Below are 7,107 nucleotides of genomic sequence, written 5' to 3'. Positions count from 1 at the left end.
TAAAGTGTTTTTTGCTTAAAAATACTTCAAAATGATATTTTATTATTTTTTAAAAATTATTTTTAAAATCAGTATATCAAAACAATCTAAAAACATAAAAAAATAATTTTTAGCAAAAAGGAAATTTTTTTTTGAATTTTGAGGAAACGCGGTTTCAACCGTGTTCTTAAATGTGCATCTTTAATAAAATTTGAATTAAAATATGGATGCCGACAAATCAAGTGTTGCGATGACTCAAAAAATTATGGAAGATTAAATTGTGTTGAGATTAAAAGGGGTAAAGATGGTTGTTTTGTTGCAGAGAGAACTTTTACAAGGAAGATGTAGAAATATGAGAGTGGGAGAGGAAGGCCGAGCACTAGGTCATAAATTAAATCATTCCAATGGTTACTCCGTTGACAATTCTTTTGATATAAATGTCATGTCATTGTACGATTTATCTTTTTGAATCTCATTATAATATCATTTATGATGTCATCGATATATCTCGATAAAATTTTTTTATTGAAATATTTATGAATATATTGTATTGTCGATCTAATTTTGTTAGTGACTTTATATATATATATATATATATATATATATATATATATATATATATCTTCCTAATTTTTTACTGTAAGCTTTGAAATCAAATATATGTTTACATCTCCAAGCTTCCAATGGGATGTCCATATGAAGTTACACGATCATTGATACTAATAATGTAATGTAAGCAATGGAAAATGTCTTTTTATTCGCCTGGGTTTCTAGCATTCATAGCAAATAATGTGGCCCGTTTCGCTAGTCTCATCCATTATTATCTTTGTAGTTACACCTTCTAGGAAATTTCTTTTGTAGAAAACACTTTTGAACCTCACAATATGAGCGACATCTTCATCATCATCTTGATTATCATCATTTTGTAAAGTTCGAGCGCAATGCCTTTCTTACTGATGTCAACATCACCTTTGGTAACCTTGAACTCATAAAAAATAAGAAACCCTATAAGCCAAGTATCTTCAAAATATTTGATTCTTTAATGGCCATCACTGTAAGATCCCAAGGTCTTGGTAAAGACCTCAATATCTTGCTCACCATATCAGGTTATTTGATGTTTCTTCTAATGTTTTTATAAACCATTCCCTTTAATGGTCATAAACCTTGTGCTCATCTTTTTTATGCTTTCATAAGGATCCTTCTTGAACATCTCAAAATCAAATATGAGAGTATTTATTTTAGATTTCTAACTTGAGTTGTTCCTTCATGAGAAACTTGTCCAAAACAACAACAAATACACCAAGATTATAACTGTTTCTCATAAATATAAAAAATATACTTTGTAATATTCATCTTAATATTTCATAATTGTAATAGTCTAGTTGTAGAATATTAGTTTTATTTCATTCAGAAAATGTTTTTCCCTTATCGAACTGGCAGTACCTCCTAGCATGGGGTTTTACACCACCATTAGCATGAAGCCATGCTTAGTATTTCTGTTTCACCAGCAAACATGGATGCTATTCATCTCTCACTCCTTTTCCACCATCAAAGTCATTAGAGTGAGTGTGCCTAACTTCATGCTCATAAGTTTTGAAAAAACTCTAGTAGGTTCCCTAGTACCCAGTCACTTTGCTTGAGATTTCTTTGTATGAAAGATAGTTTATAAAGGCTGAATTAGCCATGTATTTTAAAAGCAATTTCATCACACAAGTCTTCATTTTTTTTGTTCTTCCAAGAAAACGTTTGCATGTAGTAGCAGTATATTATGTTCCTAGGCCCTTTAACCTGCATTCAAATAATGAAATGCAGTTCATCTTGTTCCTCATGTATGAATAAAAAAGGAGAAGAGAAACAGAAAACATGAAGGGAAACCTAAGGCTTTCTCGTAGGATACCGGGACATTTTTGAAGTGTGCATTGCGCAACATGAAGTCTACTGACACACAAACCTGTCAGTGGCTAAAAACTGGTCTTCTCTGCATTTTCATTCTGCTTTTATAAATTCTTGCAAGTCAGGATGCATGCATATAGCTAGTTGTTTTTCGCATTTTTTTTTTAAAAAAAAACTGTCTCCAAACTTGCATCTTCATGATCTGCAAAACAGAGCAGAGGAATTATAGGTTCTTAGTTTGCTAAAAACATGAGAGTTCAATGTTTAATCAAGAAGAAAATGTGTTTCTGCACCGTGAAGATCTGGCTTTTTAAAACTTTTAATTCAATTCTATTTAAGAGAAACATAGGTGAAAAAAAATGTATACTAAAAGTTAGCTCACTGGAATTTCACCTTTCGCCATGAATGCCGTGAATGATCTTTACTAGAAACTCGCCCTTCGGTGGTTGTAGGTTTCATTTGTGCTTAGTTTAATGTCTGCGTTTCTCGAGGCCAAAGAATGCAGGCAAATCACGAGTTTTTATTTCCCTGCAAATTAACTCTTTTCCTTCACTCCTTCTCTGCAAGTTGTAAAAATGTACCAATTTAACCATCTAGGTGGTGACCAAGTGGTAAAGACTTGGGATCAAGGGGTTTGCTTCCTCTGTGGTCTCAGGTTCGAGTTCTTGGTTGCTCATATGATGGCCACTGGAGGCTTACATGGTCGTTAACTTCAAGGCCCGTGGGATTAGTCGTGGTGCGCGCAAGCTGACCCGGACACCCACGTTAATCTAAAAAAAATATACCAATTAATAACTATCTAACCCATTGCAAACGAAACTAAAATTCCTTGTTAAAATTAGTAATAGAAAATATTAAATGCAGTCATTGCTGATTTTTCAGCAATGAAAATTCTGTTATTTGCGGTAAGCATCGGATAATTTAATACTCACAAATCATCAATAAATAACCTATTGCATATACATCAGCAACGGAATAATTTAGTGCTCATTTTATAATTCAATAATAGATTTTTCATTGCTGATTGATAAATTATTTACAATTATTAACAAAAAATCCGTTGCTAATTATATAATTTTTATTAAATTAATTTATATTTTGAAATAAATGGAATAAAAATAAAATTCATAATATAATTAAAAGATTTAGTTAAAATTACATTAATACAAATAAGTAAAAATACAATAAAAAGATATAATCATGGTATTTTTTGTGGAGACGAACCATGATATTGTGAATCAATGTAAAATGAATCAGAATATAGTAATCGAGGTATAGATCAATAAATTAATGGAGATGTGAGACCCATAGGTATCATTATCTACATAGCCATATATAGAGGTATTGATAGGCCTATAGATGCTGACATATCTTTGTAAATATTTGATGTCCTACCATGGTATCCAAAATTGTTCATAAGATATTCTTTCATGGAATCTATCTCTCGTTTCATTTCAAAAATAAAATCATCTATTTTTTTTTTATCTCCTTTTGTAATGTTCAATAAGATGAACTAGAAAATGTGACTTTACCGAATATGAATGTAATGAAGAACTTGTATTAACTATAGATTTTGGCATATGAGATGCACCATATACCCTACCCTTTATAATTTCTCCTGAAACAATACACCAAGCTGCCCTATCAAATGAAGGATAATTTTCCTGATTAGTTTTATACTTTGAAATTATTTCCTTCTTATAATTTTTCTACAAATAAAATACATGCATTAATAAATTTATTTGAACGTTAAATGATATTTAAGTTAAATAAATAAATAAATAAAAATACATGTAATCACTTTTTTAGACTTCTTGTTTATGAAGATGTCAGACTATTTAGAATTTTGATACTAAGCCAAAAAGATACTATTCCATGGAGGTTCTTTTCCACTAGCTTGCTCTTGCCTTCAAGATTAATAAATATTATAAAAGATAAATATAATAATTTTAATTTATTATCTTAAGAAAAAGAAATCCTTACCATATTAGCTCAATATGATGCAAATAACATTATTTCTCTAGAATGAATAGTTATTTTACCATCTGTTTTGGTTAATTGATTCCTTTTTGTAGATTCTAACCTTCTTTAAAATTTAAGGGTAAACCAAATATTTTTGATTATTTGATTTTAGTTGTTATTGTTTATCCAAACAAGATCTTTATCAAAACAATCTATAATATTTATAATGTTTTTATTTGACATGATTTTCTTTTAAGATCATGTTAATTATTGATTCAAAACAGGACTAGTCATATTTTCTCAAATACTATAAATAATAAAGTCATCTTAATTCATCTTTTTCAAGAAAGGTATTTTTTTCTATCAAATAATATACAAGTAAAAAGAGTGCACAACATTTTAAAGTATAAAAATAATTAATCATATTATGTTATCTTGTTGAGAATATGAATATTATGTATTGGGACCAAACAAGAGACACCTTGATTGTAATAACTAAAAAAAATAAAATATTATGTTCAGCTCCAAAACTTGGCTTACAGTGTTCCAGCAGAGGTACGAGTGTCAAGTCCGCTGATTTTATTAAAATGCCGTGTTATATTTATTATAGTGAGGGTTTTTCCTCCTGGAGTTCAAGCTGTATCAGAGGCAACAAATTAAGATGCTGCAACATCACTCTTCCTTAGTGCACTTGCTCCCATTATCATTTGCTGGGCACAATTTTTCAATTAACTAACTTCAACTGCATGTCATGAACAAACCATAAGCTCTCGTGCTAGATATTGTGAAACCATTCACCAATATTAAAATATTGATAATGCATTAACCCTCCCATAATCATGTTAAGGAGGATATGTACTCTCAAAATAAATATATAATACTTCTTTGAATTATAATATACATGTTGATGAAACGTGTATTCTTTGTTATTAAGCTTGGATGAAATTTGAAATAATCCGGATAAGATGCACCAGTTACTCCTAAAATCTAATATGGGATCTTCATCAAGGCATGCTAAAAACCAGAAAAAATATATGCATTATCAACAATAATAAATATTATGGAAAAAGCTCATTCATCCTAGGTCTATATATTCAGTAATTGGTCCAGTAGTTCTTCTTCATTGCCTTGACAGGTATGATATTCATGCAAAGGTGGACATTAATTCCCACAATAATTATTGTATTTTCTTTTTGGAAGAATACAATTTGCTAAAGGAGTTCATATGCAATAATTTATGAAGAAAGAATAAACCTAATCACCAGCAATCCAGAGAATATACGCAGATTTATAGCAGATAAAGAAGAATCTTAGGTTCATGGAAGGAAATCTCCAAACAGATGGTGTCTTTAACCACTACCACCACTTTTAGCAAGTCAGAACTTACCAAAAATACTCGGAAAAAAGACAAAATGCATAAAAACTGAATGGAAAGGGAACAGAGAAGAGAATGAAGAAACAAGTCAACTAGACTGTTGTATCATTGTTGACAGTAGTGATAAATTGACTGTACACAACTGAAAGCAACCAAGCTCTCTAATTGTCTTGGACAAATGATGATCTAGGTCGAAGGCACAACTCCAAACTGGCAAAATCATACGTATTGAAAAGGATAGCAAAGAAATGAAAGTCACTGATGGAACACGCTTATGAAGTTACAACAAGAAGGCCTATGAAAACAGAGGAAGTCTCGGCAACTAGAGAAAGTGTGTGACAGTGCTCACAGAAGCACAACTTTGAGAGTATTCACAGAAGCACAAGATTAATATTTGGTGCAGATGAGAATTGCAACTCCGAAAGGCCTAAAACAGTAGAGAATTATCCTAATTCCACAACTATATTGGAGTTTCGGGTATTAGACCGAAGCAGAACATCTGCAGTCTTTACAGGGAAGGCTGGAAGTAAAACACCTGTTTGCCTCTAAAGAATAGCAATCATACATCAATTTTTGCTTCCAATTTTTGCCTCCCAAGGTTTCATCATGTTTTGATAGGAACAACTAAGGCTAAACAAAAGTCTACAATCAAGCCATCACTACACTAGTCAAAGACGCCACCATGAAAACCAAATAAACTGCATTTCGCCCCTACACATTCCGGCATCTTTGAAAAGAAGATGATACAAAAAAGATACATAAAAGATAGCTTTAAAAACATGAGGTAGAAGAGTACATGTCCTCCATGTATGTTCCATTTCGGTTCTGTGTTTTTAAGTTACAACACCAAATTAGGCTTGGTTATCGCTTAATCTGAATGTTGAATACGAAAAAAGTAATTCTATATGCTGTCCTTGAATACAAATTTTGTTTAAAAGCTCAATATGTTTGAAAATGAACACCCAATAGCTTTGCTATAAACTATCACTTTGTTATGTCTATCACCAGCAGAAAACCAGCCAAGCTCCACAATTATAGCAAATAAGGAAGGCAAAATTGTTTCCCTTGTTCGTGATGTATGTACACATATATCATGGAAGAAGCATACATGGATAGAAGCTAAGCATAAAAAACAAAAACAGCATGAAGTAATTAGTGGTGTGGCAATCATGTCTCTCTACCTGGATCTGAAATTGTAGCATTATAACTTTTCTTTATTTCCCTCAACTTTGCTGCTATCCTGCTTAGATATGAACTCTGAAATAAACAGTAAGCATAGTTCAATCATTTTCAGATTAACCATGCCTTGCACTACAGAAAACAGAAATGGAAGAAGAACGAACCTAGGCTTCAAGTTTATTAGGAATGGTCTCAAAGGCCGATGGAAATGATATGTGTAATCCGGATTGGCTTTGACCAGAACTTGCAACCTCTGTCGATGGAAATCCTTCAGTTTTTCTTGTTTCACATCTGGTCCATAACACCCACTTGAATCTAATAACACAAAAATGACATTGAAAGCCTAAACTTGTCAAAACTTATCCAGAAAAGCTTTAGATAAATAAGTATGATTTATTTCATTATATATCATCATAAGGCTACAAAACATGTCATGTAAAAGGTGCTCTTTATTTATCTAATAACCATTATTTAGTATTATGAGAAAATAATATGAAACCATCCACACATCTAATAAAAATAATTCATTATATGTATAAAAATATAATTAACTTGTGATACTTATTATTATCATCCATCTTAACTATATTGTTATTGTTGTCGTCGTCATCATCTTCTTCTGCAACCCTTTCATCTTCTTTTTCTCAATTTGTATTAATCGAAGCAATTCATGTTGACTGGTTTCTTCATAATAAGATGATTCGACAAGTATATTAAGA

The 7,107-nt window shown here is 31.3% G+C and overlaps 1 long non-coding RNA gene across 2 annotated transcripts; it reads right to left on the bottom strand.

The window, feature by feature from the left end:
- Positions 1-1,645: 1,645 nt before the first annotated feature.
- On the bottom strand, positions 1,646-6,790 carry LOC105119079 (uncharacterized). Of its 2 annotated transcripts, XR_841061.1 has the most exons (5): positions 6,553-6,790; positions 6,391-6,466; positions 4,375-4,576; positions 2,266-2,432; positions 1,646-2,074 (listed from the first exon to the last, which is right to left on the bottom strand). It is a non-coding gene; the product is annotated as an uncharacterized LOC105119079 (long non-coding RNA). The 2 variants fall into 2 exon arrangements; XR_841062.1 differs by lacking the exons at positions 1,646-2,074; positions 2,266-2,432 and adding an exon at positions 2,611-2,642.
- Positions 6,791-7,107: the final 317 nt, after the last annotated feature.

Source organism: Populus euphratica, unplaced genomic scaffold (genome assembly GCF_000495115.2).
Source record: "Populus euphratica unplaced genomic scaffold, PopEup_1.0 scaffold2503.1, whole genome shotgun sequence".
Taxonomy (NCBI): domain Eukaryota; kingdom Viridiplantae; phylum Streptophyta; class Magnoliopsida; order Malpighiales; family Salicaceae; genus Populus; species Populus euphratica.
This window is presented reverse-complemented; position numbering and strand designations above follow the sequence as displayed.